The sequence below is a fragment of the Mauremys reevesii genome, linkage group 3 (assembly GCF_016161935.1).
Source record: "Mauremys reevesii isolate NIE-2019 linkage group 3, ASM1616193v1, whole genome shotgun sequence".
Classification (NCBI taxonomy): Eukaryota; Metazoa; Chordata; order Testudines; family Geoemydidae; genus Mauremys; species Mauremys reevesii.
Window position 1 is genome coordinate 119,053,625 of NC_052625.1, and position 15,767 is coordinate 119,069,391.

The 15,767-nt window shown below is 40.9% G+C and overlaps 1 long non-coding RNA gene across 5 annotated transcripts; it reads left to right on the plus strand.

The window, feature by feature from the left end:
* The first annotated feature begins 38 nt into the window (after positions 1-38).
* LOC120401919 lies at positions 39-14,926 on the plus strand. Of its 5 annotated transcripts, XR_005596835.1 has the most exons (6): positions 39-111; positions 258-352; positions 8,375-8,582; positions 9,829-10,001; positions 11,971-12,051; positions 14,833-14,926. It is a non-coding gene; the product is annotated as an uncharacterized LOC120401919 (long non-coding RNA). The 5 variants fall into 5 exon arrangements; XR_005596838.1 differs by lacking the exons at positions 39-111; positions 258-352 and adding an exon at positions 640-908; XR_005596837.1 differs by lacking the exons at positions 39-111; positions 258-352 and adding an exon at positions 1,040-1,126.
* The last annotated feature ends 841 nt before the right edge of the window (positions 14,927-15,767 follow it).

The following is a 15,767-nucleotide window of genomic DNA, read 5'->3' on the forward strand; positions in this document are numbered from 1 at the left end:
TATTGTGGTTTGACTATTCTTAAAATATAAAGCAGCAGGGGAAAGAGAGCTTTAGAAGGCTGATGCACATCGCATGCCTGCCAAACAGCACTGTGAAATGCTGCTCAGGTGGTGAGACAGGCTGACAAATCTTGAAGCATGGATTTTACAAATCCATGTCTCTCGCTGTAGGAGTCAGTTTCTGTTCTTCAGAGAATACTTTTGCCTCACACATGAATCTGTAAAACTGCCTGTGCTTATTGTTATTTCTGTTGTAGGTGTGCCTAAGGACCCCACAAAAGACTCAGGGTCCCACTTCACCAAGAACAGTCCCTGCCTCAGACACATCTAGCAATTAGAGAACATGCAACAGGTGAATGAACACACAAATGGGCAGGGGAGGAGGGGGGGAAGGGAGAAGCTATGTTATTATACATTTCTTAAACTGCTTTTCATAATGTATCCCTGGCATAAATTCAGTTTGTTTCAAGATTACTACAACAAGCACTTCTTTTTCAAGGGTTGACTCAGTGGCATAACACTAGGTTTGAATTACCTAGAGCCACTGCTTCATATCCTGACAGGGATGAGGTCAACTTTCTGATGCAAATAAATTGAGGACTCTGCAAGTGTGGAGTGTGTGGCTTTTTTGGAGCAGGCCTTAAAATCCAAAGTTTTCTCTGCATGGATGATAAAGACCATGAGACACATTTTGTAATAGCAGACAGTTTGGCCTCTTGCCTTGGCTAACAGTTCTTCTCTACCTTATGTTGTGTGGATTGGCACATGCTAGTTGTCCACTTGGCTGCTGCCTCTATCTTCAGAGATAGCTTCTCTTCAGTGATGCTGTAAGCATACGCAGCACATGAGATCCTTCCAAGCCAGAGGAAGTGTTTAGAAACAAGGGCACTTTTTCAAAAGGTGACCAGGTGAGCCACAGATATACAGCTGCTGAAAACTGTTTTATGTTGAACTGTTAAATGACCACATTAACCTGGTGATCCTTTAGTTATAATATCCTACTGGGATCTGTAATTGGCTATCTATTCCACCCATGGCAGACAAGTTTGCCTTCCCCTGATCTTGGAATAAAGCAAGATTTCCATACTAAGACTTGCAGACATTGGAAAACATGCAAGATTTCCAAGTAAGTTTGTGGACCCCAAGAAATTATTCTAAGTATCCAAAGTGTGGGTGGATGGGTGGGTAGAGTGGTAATAGAAATACCAAAATACTTTGCGACAGACTAATTGAATGGTGCATCTAGCTCAGCTAAAGCCAAGAAGAAGTGGGGCTCTTACTATAAAACCTATTCTTAGGAGGTTTCCAATATAAATATAATAAATGTAGACCTGGATCTTTGGAGGTCTGATCATCACTGCTCTGATCCTGCCTTCTTCCTTGTATACCACTGGCCTGAGAGAGTGTTTGCATAGCCAATTTCCCCTAAAATATAATTTAACCATTTTCAAACTATATAAATGCAAAAATATAAAATATTTAAGATGCTTTTTTTGGACTTGTTTAACTTAAAAACATTAATCTAAAATTTCAGCTGTGAAAACTCTTTTTAAGTTAAAAATGAGACAAATTAAGCAGAATTCAACAAATTAGATGAGTGATATCGTAATTCAGAAATTGCCTTCTTATTTTAAATGTACAGCATAAGAAGTATCTATATAGCGATAGACTTAGCAAACAATTCTGCCATCTGTTTCACAGGTGTACACCATACATACATCTTGCAAAAATTGACTCTACAAATATGGAAACCAATATTCCAGGACAAGAGCCCTTTGCTTCCTTTCTCCTGAATAGCAGAATTTAAGAATATAATGCTAACATAAACTCTTTGAATATAGTCTTTGAAAATAGTGTTAGGACAGGAGTGTTTGGCCAAAGTACATATATGCTGTGTTCTTCACTTTGTTTTCTGAAAGCACTGTAGCAACCACCAAGTGAGGTAATCTATTCTCCTGATTTTCCAGGTTATGTAAAATATAAATGAGCATATGATGCTGAGGAAGAGAGGGAGTAAATCTCTTAAGAAATTGTTTGGGTGAAAAAAAAAAAAAGAAAACAGATTTACAAAATAACTGACCTTTTCATTGAGCATCATCTGGTGAAAGGTTAGGACAGGATAAATAAAAACAACAGAACGTGCAGACATTTATGGAGAAAACTTCCACTGTTGTTAGTGTGAATCTCGGCATATACTGTTGAGAAGATACGTTATATATTTGAATGCAAAAATATCAGGAGAGCACAATTTCCTTGAGAGACTAGACAGTGCATAGAACTGCTAGAAAAGAGCAAAAACTGCCATAGGCATTGTTTGTTTTGACACAGAGACAGGTTTTATATATAAGGTACAATTCATTAGCTGGCGTGATTGGCTTCAATGGAACTATGACAACACCAACTACAGATCTCCTCCATAGGCCCTAAGCACCTTAAATGTTTACTTTTATGTATATAAGTAATTCCACTGACTGCAGAGGGACGACTCATGTGTTCTCTAAGGGCTTGGCTACACTTGAAAGTTGCAGCGCTGGGAGTTTCAGCGCTGGTCGTGCAGCTGTGTAGGGACAGCGCTGGTGTGTGGCCACATTTGCAGCGCTGTTGGGAGTGATGCATTATGGGCAGCTATCCCAGCGTTCAAGTGGCAGCAACGTGCTTTTCAAAAGAGGGGGGTGGTGTAGTGTGACAGGGAGTGGGGGGAGAGCGAGAGAGTGGATTTTTGGAGCCAACACTGTGTGTTTAGCTTCCTGCCTTGAAAAATCAGAAAATGTTCGCGGCCCCTTAGTCTTAACTCTTAATTGCAAACAGCCTGCATCCAAATGGACTCCCCGCTGTTTCTCTGTCAAGCAAACACTCACTCCCTGCCTGCCTCATTATCTCATTTCATTGTTCACAGCCAGGTACAGATTGATCAAAGCAAACAGGAGCTGTGTTATAAGCAGCTCCGGGATCAACAGAGCTCCAGAGCTCCGAGTTCACAACAAAACAAAGAGAGGCTGCATAACAAAACAAAGAGAGTAATTTATAAAAGCATTCTGGGATATCTGCTAATACCCTGGAGGCCAATAACAGCGCTGGTGTGTGTCCACACTTGACGAGCAGCGCTGGATCACCAGCGCTGCAATCGTTACACCCCAACCAGACCAGGTGTACAGCCAGCGCTGCAGCCAGGGAGTTGCAGCGCTGGATGTGCCTTGCAGGTGTGGACGGTTACTAATTGCAGTGCTGGAAAGCCTCCACCAGCGCTGCAACTTTCAAGTGTAGCCAAGCCCTAAGTGTTAGCAGGATTGGGGCCTAAGCAAGCACAGATTTGTTACAACGCACTCCACACTGTGTCTGCCTGGGTCCAGCTCAGCCACAGGTTTGTATTTGTTTATGCTAGAACTTTAATCCACAGCTGCTGAACTCCCCAAACTCAAAGAGAGTCAATTTTTCATGCAGATTATGAGGCAGGCAGAAGCCTGTGGTTATGGTATTGCTGATAACTTTTGGCCAGCTGCAAATCAAGTATCTTGAGATGTTTTGGGTTAAGTGCTGCCTTCCCCCTTTTGCATTAGGTAAATTGTGGTTTTCTTGGTTTCACAACAGTATGTCTATACTCTCACTCACACTGCTGAAAAACATTGATAAGAAGTTCTGAAAACAACACTGGCACTTTTTCTAACTGTGCTTCTGGAGTAAAATTATGGTTCCACTGAAGTCAGTGTGAGTTTGGCCATTGATTTCAGTGGAGCTAGGATTTCACACCTGAACTTTTCTGTTGAAGACCACGCAATGCCCTGATATTTTTATATCACAGGAATTCCCGAGCAATCATTCACATAATACTAATACCATGACTGGTACTCCAGCGTCTCAGCCGCCCTGCTTAATAGCTAACCTTATTGCAGGGCTCTGCTGCACTGCTTGTCTGCCTTCTAATCTGTAATCTGGGAATTGGTTTATCAGCGATTTGCACCTTAGAAAAATCTAAGCATGATGCAGTCCAAGGTTCAATTGCACAGAATGGGAAGCAGTTGGCACTGGCTGCTATAAAGGAGATCATAGGTCCCAGTCTTGTAAGTACTTAGACCAGTGAAGGGCAACCTGCGGCCTGCATGAGGTCCGTCAGGGTAATCAGCTGGTGGGCCGCCAGACCATTTGTTTACATTTGCATGCCCACCCACAGCTCCCAGTGGCAGCGGTTTGCCATTCCCAGCCAATGGGAGCTGCGGGAAGCGGTGGCAAGGCCCGCACCACAGGTTGCCAACCGCTGACTTAGATATATGCATTACTTTATGAATGTAAGTAGCCCTATGTAAGACAATGGGGCCATTCACATGCATAACATTAAGCATGTGCATAAATGTTTCCTGGATCAGGCCTACTAAACTGGTATAATTGCCAAGAGTAGATGGGAGTCACTATCCTAATACATAATACAAATTCTTTTGTATGCTAGAAACAAGAGAGGGAAAGGATCATCCTTTTGGGGTGCTGGCTTTAGGAACACATCTAAAAACCATCAGCTGGGAAGAAGCAAGGAAAGTTGGAAGCTGCACTGTTGTTGCAGCAGAAATAAAATGGTTACATGTTTGCTGAAAAATCAGCATACATGAACATGCTCAGTTTGAGAGAAGAGCAGTTTAGAGACTGTGCTAAGGGAGATTATGGCACAGCCGCCTGCCTGTTGGAACAAACCACCATGTTCTGTTTGTGTCCTTCAAATTATGTTTGAAATGCTGACTACAGGAAAATAGTTGTTGGCTGGTGTTCCTATTGGCCCTTGCATGAAAGAAAAAGATTTACTATTAACTTTTGCATTCCTGAAAAGAATGAATGTAATGGATGAGATTTTCAAAGTGGCCTAAGGGATTTGGACACCTTGGGCTAAACTCTCAAAATGATTTAGGTGCCTAAAGCCCAGAATCAGCTCTACTGGGATTCATAAAACCCCTGCTCATCTGCTGCAGAACCCTGTAGGTGCCTAAACTTCATCAGCACCTAAATGTTTGCAGTAAATTCCCTAGGTGCCAATGTTTTTGCCCATGGGCATGCACACTGCAGTCTTCATAATAGGCATTTAACCCCTAGAATGATGCACAAACTGGCAGAAGATAGGTGTTCTTCCACCTAACTTGCATAGTGGGCCCAACTGGTAGGAATACTCAGAGCTCACCAGCTGGATATAGGCCCCTTAAATGGGAGCCTACACAAAAGGTAGGAGGAGGACCTTCCTCATAACTTTTAGCCCAGTGGTCAGGATACCCAGCTAACCTCAACAGAGGGTTTGCAGCTGAGAATTCCAAGCAGAGGGAAGCACCTCCCTTCAGCTCGGACGTTGGCACCAAATGCTTTGAGGGGCGTAGCTTAGGACATCTTGGCAACTCCCATTGGTTAGCCTTATGCGGGAAGCCACCTAGTCTACTGGCTTTTGTAGATCCCATTCTGAGGTGCCTATCTCTTCCCAGTCATTGTATAGGGAGTCTAGGCACCAAACTCAGGCTTCATGTATCCCAGTGATTTTCTAGTTGTCTAAAAGTTTGGCATGGTGACGCTCAGCATCACCATGCCCATGTTCCCTTGCAAATCTATCCCTAGTTCCCACTTGGAACGGAGCATCCAAACCTTCTGAGATCCTTTGAAAATCTTAGCCATACCATATACATAATTGATAGTTATCCTCAGTCTTAATTTTACACAAGATGCATCCTCTCTCTTCAGCTATGCACCATCCTTTACAGTATGTTATTGTAAAAGGCCTCAAGACTGAAACCTTTTCTGATAATTATTTTCAGTGTATGCTGGAAGAGAGTTAAGTTTTCTGTTCTGTTTAAAATGATACTAGATGAAAAGGCTGGTGGCTGTACTCTCACCAGCAAAAACACTTGCCCTAAACAAGAACACTGGAAATGAAATTGCAGTTACCAGCAGGTGTTGCAAAGGATGTAGCATTAAAATGAAAGAACCTTGATAGACTTAGTGTTCCTAAGTCTCACCGACTTTCAATGAAACTGAGGAAAACTAAGCACCTAAGTCACCTTGACAATGGAATTTAGGCACACTGGAAAATTTTACTCCTAACTTCTGCACCAATGGACATAACACATACCACAGAGGGAAATACTAAATGGAATTTAAAACATAAAGGGAAGGGAAGGGAGGGACATTGGAAAATGAGAATAAATACTTTGTATTAGTCAGGAAATTTGTACACAGATGCCAGGCAAAGTTGCCCAATAGGTGAGTTCCAAAGGCCTGTCCCTCCAGCCCATTTCAAATTCATCACCAACTCTATCTTTTGGCAGGAATATTTCACAAAATCCTCATTGAAAGATTAAAAGTCAAAGACCACTGTATCAGGCCTAGTCTGCCCTTGCTAGGTGAGCTAGCATCAGTAATAAAGAAACTTAAAAATGTATGTCAAAGGAACAATAAAGACTTCTCCCCAAAAAGTGCATTGAGTTAATTGATGTTGTGTATACTGAACACCTGATACATCTGGGATGGGTGTATGTGCATCCAGTATCCATTTTCCTTGAAACCCTCTTTTAGATAATTTAATGAACAAAATATAGTTATAGCTGCCTTCCTACAAACAGAGGGATGACTCATAACAAGAAATACAGAGAAATTGGTAAGTCTTGTTCTATTTCCAGCCCAGCTAAAGACAGGAAATACTGCAGGTCTCACTAACAACCCTGTTTTCATGAGATTTCCATCACAAAAGTAAAGCTAAATATCCTAAATGAACATCTCAGTGTTTGGCAGGTGAACCATTATTGTATCATTGTTTCCTTGTATTCCCCCATTCGTCTGTCAGTGCCCCTCTGTCTCTTGTCTTCTACATAAGCATTAAGCTCTTTGGGCTGGGATTATCTATTTTTGGTCTATGCTTGTGAGACACCTAGTGCAATGAGGCCCTGATCTACTGCATTACAAATAGTAAATAATAATATCATTCACGACCCTCAGGCTTCTCTGTTCCCTCTGCTTTTCCTCCATGGATAATTGTTCCCCAAACTCTCACTGACCATGTTTAAATAGATTCAAAAATATGGGCTAAGATATACAATAGCAAAGGGAAGTAACTCAAACATGAGCTTATATTTCAAAAGAAATTTGGCCACTGCCTAGTACATAATATGGTCTGACTGATTTCAATTAAGGTAACTAAAAACCACCCAAGATAGAACAGCGTAGAAACTGCCTACAGTGATGCCTTTATCTACCTAATTTCATTATACTTTTGTGATCTATTATAGTCATTCCAGGCGAGATGCTTGTGTCTCTGCAAAAGTTACATTTAAAAAAATATATATATTCGTTGTTATTCTAGAAGAGAGGGATGACCAGAAACAAGTCAGGATAAACCTCTTACAGGAGACTAGGAAGGAAAACAGAATATTTTTAAATAACATTCCTCTGCATTATTTCCCTCCTCATTGTCTTAAAATAACTGTCTGGGAATGTAAAATTGGGACATTTATTTCTGAAGTGAGAGTCCTTCAAATATTCTTAAGTCTGAGAAACAGCAAAAACAATTTCTCCCTTTACCTTCAGTTTCCCATTGATCAGTACCTCCATCGGGTAATTGGGTGTCCCTTGGGAGATAAGCTAGAGGGGGCTTGTGCTAACCATTGGTTGGCACACATGGCCTTTAGGCAGTATGAAGAACCATCTTTGTTTTCTCTTTAAAAATACTTTATCAAGTAATTTTCTAGCCTTTTCCATGCAAAGAAAACCTTGGAAGAATAAAGCCATTGCTACGGATGAAAAGAAGAATCAGGGGGCTCCATTTCTTCAGCAAGAGGCTGGGGTGAGGAATTGGTCAAAAGACATTTTTATGTAAAATAAATCAGTGAAGTTTAGGTTGTATCTGAAAGAACCATTTTGCAGGCCCACCTACAAATTACTTCACAGGCCTGCACAAAATTGTTAAGGTTTGCTTGTTCACCTTTTCAGCTCTCTCTGAGGTAGGATGGAGCTGATACTGAGCTCTGAGGCAGCTGCCACACTGTAGGTGTGCCTGCTATTGCTGTGGCCAAGGCAAATGCTGCAAGGGGAATTCCCCTACTTCATCCCCATAACAGGACCTAGCAGGGAGGAACACACTATGCAGTGTCTGCATCCATCCCATATCCACTCCAGCAGCGAATAAGGAAGAGAAACAGGAAAAAAAAAAAAAAGGAATCTGGATTAAGCTACTGCTGGTACCACTGAGAGGAGAATACTGCAGCTCAGCTCTCCCCCAATCAATGCTACCCAGACTCAGGTGGCAATAGTGGGAGGAAGTCTGGTGCCCAGTCCTCTCACACCAACCAGGGGTTACTACCAGTCAGAGGAATCCTGCTCACCTCCTGAAGAAGACCTATTTTTATTTTGCTCCCAATAGCTCACACCTGCAGGATAATTCCCTGAAAGCAGAGGCTAACAGAAGCCACAGGACAAAGCTACCAGCCACCACTACTCCTAGCAGAGGCTGGAGAATCACTATCCTGCCACCATTGCTTCTTCTGTGAGGAACAGCTGCCAGGAAGTGGAGACACCTAGAAAAGTCCTCAGAAGCTTCTGGGAAGGGGGAAACGTGATGGATCAAGAAGGTGGGCATGGAAAGAACAACAGATTAAGACTGGGGAGAGAAAAAGTATTAAATTGGTAAGAGGGAAATTGAGGGGAGGGCAAGGGGAGTATTTTACCAATGGGCTGTCATGTATGTCACCGACTGAGGTGAACAATGTTTGAGTAAGGCCTTGCTAATATTTTATTGTTATTTTATTTTGTTATTATTTGTATTGAAAACTGCCAAAGACATAACACCATTACATGACTCGGGCTGGCACTTATATTATGGCAATAGGTGTTATAGAAAACAGAGTATATTTGATTGCCACCTGGTTACCGGAGAGAAGTGTTCCTCAGTGGAGATTTTTATGCTTGAGAGACTCTCAAACATTTCAGGCAAATCTATTTCCAATTCATTCTTCGTAATCATTCCCGACACACTTTTGGATTAGCAACAATGTGTTTACACTTGAAAACAACTATTTATTCCATCCCAGCCCATCTCTTCTTCTTATTTAATTTTGCAATGAAGTCACAACAATCCTAAACATCACATTTGTTCTTATTAGAACAGACTGATGTCATAAATACATTATGGACTTGACAGCTGGATCAAACAGAAGAAGCTGTGCAGTAATGGAATCTGCATTTTGCCACACAGTAATTTTACTGAAATAATAGCAAGAGAAAACCAAAAATGATGGACAAACATTTATTGTATATTACATTCATAAGTGTTTTCTCCACTACCCTGCCAGCTCCCCATTGGTTTGTAATGTGTTGTTGTCCTATTGCCAGCCAAGGATACATGCTGAGAAATCATAACTCTTTTTAACAAGAATGAGGATAGGCATTTATATTGTAGGACTCAGTTTTCCAAGCTAGAAGGAACTGACTATTTTTCCTCAAAGGTACTAGACTGAGGTACTACCCAGGATGCAGTAGGTGTGGCCCCAGAGTAATGAATTTCACTTTAAATCCAAGCATAGCTATTACAGCATTTGTTACCACAAATGACCAAACGTGTGACAGTGATCTGGTTTAAGTAAGTACTATCTTCTATTAAATGAAGAAGTCTCATAGTCTCCAATAAATACACTGTAGAAGTCTAACAATTAGATATTGTATCCGCTTATAAAAATGTGTGCAGCCAGCAAGTGACCCAACTGCTAATTAGGACTTTTTGTCTCTCTTTCTGAAACAGCTGGGAATGTCAAATGGCTTGTTATTAACCGCTGCACACTTCTAGTCATCATAGGACTGTATATGTTATTTTCTTCCCAGGAGATTTAGCTCCCCACTGTTACTGAGATGGTCCTTACACCCCCTTTGCTGAGATGACAATCTCGTCTACCTTCCCCTGCATCTGTCAAAGAAGATTATTAGGTTCACTGAAGCCAGATAAAGCTTCATCTCTGGTAGCAAGATAACCCTCAGTAAAGCAGACTGGGCTGAAGGTGAGTATGTAGGATGAGACACCATATTAGAACACTTATAAAGATAAAGGCTGCTAAATATCATGTCTGTCAACTTAGTCATAAGACTTTAGGATGAACCAATAAATCAAGAATCTCATATTTTAATACTTGTTGTAGTCTCATTCTGCACAGTGTGTGACCAAGACCCTTGTAGTCTAATGATACAGGTGAGCCAAAAGGAAGCCACCCTCTGGCTAAGCCAGCAGTTCTGTTCCCAGCTGTTCTCAGCTGTAAGCTATTCTTTCCATATTGATAAGGGTGGTTGTATGTCATAGCTAATGGGTAGAGGAGGGGGAATGGCTTTAGCATAGCAAAATATGCAAGGCAAAAAAAGCAAGACATCCCCAGATCCCAATATTTTGAGAAAAATGTCCTGTAGTCTCAGTCAAAATATTTTGATAGCATTCAAAAATCCTAGTCACTCTCCCTCATAGCAATACCTTGGAAATAGAGAGAGGCACATTTGGAAAAAATCAGTCTTGCTCAGTAGCAAGCTAGCAAATAATAACCTTGCAAATAATAACTTTGATCATGAAAATCATGCTCATGACAAACACAAAGCCTTACATATTCTATACAAACAGGTAACTTCACAAGTGACTGAGAGGGTGTGGTAGACAAACTGAATGTCTGATTAGCTGGTCAATTTTAGAAATGTGAGCACCCACACAACTGTTCTTTAAATCAAATGATCTATTAATTCACACAACAACCTGACCTGAAATACATTGCAACAATGGGCTGGGAATGGAGTGAAGCCTGAGGGACCCTTTGACAGAAGAATTACCCCAGTCTTAAAATTAATTATCCTGCTATCTTGTGGATGTTGATCATCTTCCTTTCCTCATTCCACACTGAACAGAGGGTTTTATTATTATTATTTTCAGGCTTTCTTGTTTCTTTCCCCTTAGCTTATCCATCCCTTATGTGATGGGGGAAAGTATATTGACAAGCTAATTTCACTCCCATCGAAAGGTTACACAGTGACAAAACAGTAGTGTGTTGCACTTAGTCTGCGAGCTCTCATTTTCACTGGAAATAACAGCTTGCTGCTGCATTGCATGAACAAAATTAACTCCTGTATATCAGACCCAGGGGGAAGGAGGAGACCAGGCATACTTGTAATTCTGTGTTGGTCTAAAAGAAATTCAGCAAAGTAAGTCTCTTTTTCCAGAAAGAGTGGAAAGAAAAGGAAAAAATGGGGCTTCCTCTGGCATCCCTGGAATATTTTGTGGGGAAGCAAAATTTATGCCTAGACAAAATAACCGAGAAGCTTGGTTTTCAAGAGAGAAGATGTCATCCCAGGGGTGGCCAAACTGGGGAGACAGGTAGGGGAGACTAGCACTTCTGCAATGGAAATAGCATGGGGGCTCTGTTCCCATATAAATTCAAGCACTGTTGAGGGGGGTGGATGAAGGCAAGAACAGGAGCCAGAGGGACTCAAGCGGCCCCCATGGGGCCTGGGATTGGGCCAGGAAACAGGACTCAGAAGGGCTGGAATGGGCCTAGCAGCAGCTAAGAACCCCTGGGACCGTCCTTTCCAACCTGGAGCACATCCCCCCCACCACACCGCTCCTGAGTCTCAGTACCTCCCTTCACTCCCCCTCCCACTCTCTGTGTCACCTTTTTCATTACATACTTAACTGATTACATATTTCATTCCAGCTGTAAGCATCATTAAGTACACAGAGTAATGTTATACTTTGCCACAAGGGAGAACCATCAGTTGGGCTCACTGGAGGATATGTGCTGCAAAGGCCACATTCTTTCTGCAGTGCCATAAAATGAATGTTCAAGGAGACAGAGTCAAGAGATAAATGCTTCTTACATCATTATAATATTTTGTAGAAGCTGTGTTTAATTAAAATATAATTACTTCATTACAGACATCAGCAATGCTTAGAGCTGTTAGTGAGGCGCTCATAATCAGTTTTTTTTTTTTTTTAAGAAAACGACATGCAGGTTGGAGGTGGATTAAGCTCTCTAAATAGAGGAGTGCAATTGTTGTTTGATTTGGATGTGCACACAGGTACGTGAACTGCTGGAACGCAAAGCAAGCAAACACTGGAAAAGCTGAAGGCCTTGGATAGGTCTTCCTTTTCTTCTGCTCCTACTCCTCTACCCATCCAATGGCCTTAGCAGCATGTGTGTAAGGGCTTTGCTCAATTTGGGCCTGTGAGTCTACAAGGTGATCCTGTGCCCTGGTGTGCTCTCTCAGAACACTGCAGGACAGATTGCACAACTCAGGGGAAATAGTACAGAGTACGAAATAACTGTACTGGGCCAGGGCAGCAATGGCCATAGTAGCAGGCTGAAGAAGCTAGATTTTTAATAAAGCCAGTAGTCAAGGGATGAGCTAACGATGGGAAGGGAATAGCAGCTATGTGGGGGAGGGGGAAGCAGGCAGAGGGATTCAAGGTGCAATGTTGGGAAAGAAATGTTCTGTAAAATGGAGTTACCCTAGAACAAGAGGAAGGGAAAGGATTCTAGTTTAGATTTCACTTTTTAATCAAAATTAGTGACAAAGAATCTCTGGAAATTAAGATGTTCGATTCTGATAACCACCCTGATGATCAAATGATTGTCTGTAACTTAAAGAAGCTCTTAAAACTGCAACATTGGCTTGAAATTTCTCAGGAACAGACTCTTGTATGGCATTTCAGCATAGCTACCTCCAGTTAAAAGCAGGATGTGTGAGGTGCACAAAATGATTTGGTAAACCTTTTCGAATTTTAAAAAAGGTTGAGTTCAGGTCAATTCTTATTTAATCTAACCCAGTTTACCACCTCTACTGTAGGTTCAGGAGCAACTTATATAGACAAAGACCACTGTTCCAAATGGCTTAGAAGTTTCATAATTATGAGTTCATCAATAATAACAATGTCAAGACTAATATCTGATTACCTACTGCTTCTATAAAGAAAAAGAGAATGTGCTTTGACTTCACTTTCCACCTACAGACAGCTACACTAAACCTTCTGGAATCAATTAAGTTTAAGAGGCTTTTATGTCGGAGTTTGCCCAACTTTATTAGGTATTAGTAGCGATAGATACATTGGTTCTGATAAAATAAATAACAATTTGAATCTTTCACCAAAGCTAAATCCTGGACCATTTTTTGAGGTGTGGAAAGTAAACAAACTTAGCTCTTCCCTATTTCCCACTATGCACTTCTACTTCCTGGTTGGCTCCAGAAGCATAAAAATACTACAAGTAAAACGATTGTAGCACTTCACTACCAGCTAAACCTAAGAGGCATTGAAAATCTCAAGAGGTCTTGGTCTTGTGAGATTTTTTAGTCAGATTTCTTGATCAAAGAGATTGGGATATGTTCAAATAAACAAATCTCAAAATGTCCATATGTTCATCAATGATTAAAAAGAACAAGCCTCATCACTAGAGCACAGAATTCAACATTACTGGATTGGAACAATGGTTTAAATGTGATAGGCTCCCTCTAGCTGCTTCCTATGCCCAAAGCTTCAGAAAAAGGCAAAAATATTCAAACATAGAAATTCAAATTGTTCCAATTGTACAAGGCAGTATAAGAGGGGGGAGAGACCTTTCAGCTGATGCCCTGAAGATTGGATCAACCTCTCTTAGCATGTACATCTTCAAGTACAATTATAGGTCATAAATATATTATGTACCAGAATGGCTCATTCCACTTTATAGCAGTATTAAAAGGAAAGGTCTATACACATTAAATAATCCACTTCATTTTTGCAGTAGCACATCATAAAAGCAAATATGCTGGTTGTCCCTCTGTTCCAGGCTCAGTTTTGTAAAGAAATATGTCAACCTAAAGTACACACAAAGACTATGAGTGTGTGTGTGTGTGTGTGTGTGTGTGTGTGTGTGTGTGTGTGTGTGTGTGTGTGTGTGTGTGTGTGTGTGTGTGAGAGAGAGAGAGAGAGAGAGAGAGAGAGAGAGAACAGATAGAAAATGCCTTAGGCAGGTGATTTTGCCACCTATTACTGGGAAAGTGGGAAGTATGTCTTTAAATTCTTGATGTAATGAGCTATTGTCAAGTCCCATTTTGTCTGCTATAGCCTTTGAATTATTTGATGCTGTGTTAAACTAAATGTGACCTTTTCAGTATTCCTTATTTGAGCTGCCCGGACATTTGGGTTCTTTCCCCATAGGTTAGTAAGGTTGTAAACAGGAAGGCAGAACGCTGGAAAACTGTTACAGAAAGTGATACTGTGTTTATAACATCTGGAAATTGTATTTATCTAATTTTATTTACAAAGTATTTAAAGACTTTCCTCTGTCCTGGAAGCAGTTGGCACTCTGATAACTCTTCTTATTTGCTACAGTGTTTGCCACAATTCAAACTGAAGGAAAAAACAAACAAACCTTGCTAGTAAGTAAGGGTGTATATTTCTGCAGGAATTATTCAAGCCACAGACTTTCCAAAAAACATTTTCCCCTAAGGTAGAAACCACCTTTCCCCCACCCCAAAGTAAGTAGGACTGCTCCCTTTCCCCTTTATTAGCCAAGTGGACAGGATTTCATTTGAACAAAAGATATCTTGCTGTCTGCTCTGATTTTTCCCCTTAATTTACATTTTTGTCCCCTTGCAAGTTGACGTCACTCAGCTACATACATATTTTTTTCCTGTGCCGAATAGTTTCTCTACATCCTTGTTTAAATAACACAAATTTCTCTCTCCTAGTCCCATTGGATCATCATACATTTCAAGGGAAGGATCAACCACAATGATGGTGTCACTTTTGTATTGTGTACATGCCACAATTTTATTTAATTTGATGGATTTTGCTTGATGTGTTGTTTTTTTTCCAATTAGGAGAGGTGACTGTGTCTCAAATGTCTGAACATCTAAGCCACTTCCAGGACTCTAACTTCCTGAAGTTAATAATAGGGGACCCAGGACATTGGCTCAAGTAGACTGGAGCCCTCAAGTTTAAGCCTCTCTCTTTGTTATTAAAAATGGTATCAAGCCACACAATTCAGATCTGAGTGTTCTTCATTGTTCACATCCTGGATTTTGATCCAGTTCAGTATAAGGAATGGGGCCAGTTGCAAATTCAGACATGGATTTGGAGTCCAAATTCCTTCAAAATCTGAATTGGAGGTTTTGGTTCAGACTCTTCTCACCCCACATGCTTATTGATTTCCACTACAAAGCCAATCCTTTCTGCCCCACTCAATCACCTTATCTTCCCAGGGTAAAACTAGTATTTTATCATTCCATAATGACCCAAATTTTTGCTATCATTGTGGTTCTTTCTACTGCTAGTAAATCTAAAAAAGAACAGGAGTACTTGTGGCACCTTAGAGACTAACATGTTCACTGTATGTATATATATCTTCTTACTATATGTTCCATTATATGCATCTGATGAAGTGGTCTGTAGCCCACAAAAGCTTATGCTCAAATAAATTTGTTAGTTTCTAAGGTGCCAAAAGTACTCCTTTTTGCAGATACAGACTAACAAGGCTGCTACTCTGAAACCAGTAAATCTAAAGAAATCCATCAGTTAGCTGAACTAAACAATATTTGGGATGGGTCTTACTGGGTGGACGTGAGAAGCTAGGGAATAAGATTGATGGTGGGTGACTAAATAATAAACACAATACCCCCACTCATCCTCAGTGCCTAGCATAGGCAACAATTCAAAAGCTACCTTTACTCTGCCTCCCGCCCCCAACAAAAGCAAATTGTTGCTCCTTTACAAGTCTCACACCACAAACCATGATGTTTTAGGCTGGTATTTTCAG